Consider the following 737-nt stretch of genomic DNA (forward strand, 5'->3'; position numbering starts at 1 on the left):
TGTTGTCTTATTTAAGTTCTATCCTTCAGTGTGTACTGTACTGATAAGTGTATGAGTATGATCTCAGGTATTAGTATGAAGACATGTCTGATGAAGGGAAATAAGACGTCTGTTTTTCAAAGAATTTATTGGACTAATGTGACAATCATTCATCCAGCTGTTACAATTTCTGGCTGTGATCTAACACAGTGATTTCCTATGATCATCAGCTCCATCTAGTGGTCATAATCGGGTATTTTTCCTGAAATACCTCAATTAGTGCAATACTGCATTATGGTCACTAGATGGAGTCAAGGAAATCAGAGTATGAAATAAAATACGGACAATATTCATCACAGCTGGGTGAATGCCGGTCATAACCATTCAACAATTTTTTTAAATTAAACCTTATCTTAAGATTGTGAAATCTTACGCCACAAAATGTACTCAGTCAACGAGAGGTAATGACTCCATTTTTATTTTTATACTGCTATCAATGGCCAACACGGTACAACACTTCATCCATGTCTTTGGTGATCTCTGATCTCCTTATGAAGTGTTTCTTACATGATGAAGATCAGCCATGGAGTATATCTGAGGTGTATATCAGGGTGTGCTTCTTCCCCACATGAGAGCTGTGATGTCCAGCAACATTCATATACAAGACATTTCCCACACTCAAGGCACTAATACACCTCAAGGGTTGTGTGAGATCCCTGATGTACAGGAAGATAGGACTTCAGTGAGGAACAATTCCC

This window comes from Rana temporaria, chromosome 4 (genome assembly GCF_905171775.1).
Source record: "Rana temporaria chromosome 4, aRanTem1.1, whole genome shotgun sequence".
NCBI lineage: Eukaryota > Metazoa > Chordata > Amphibia > Anura > Ranidae > Rana > Rana temporaria.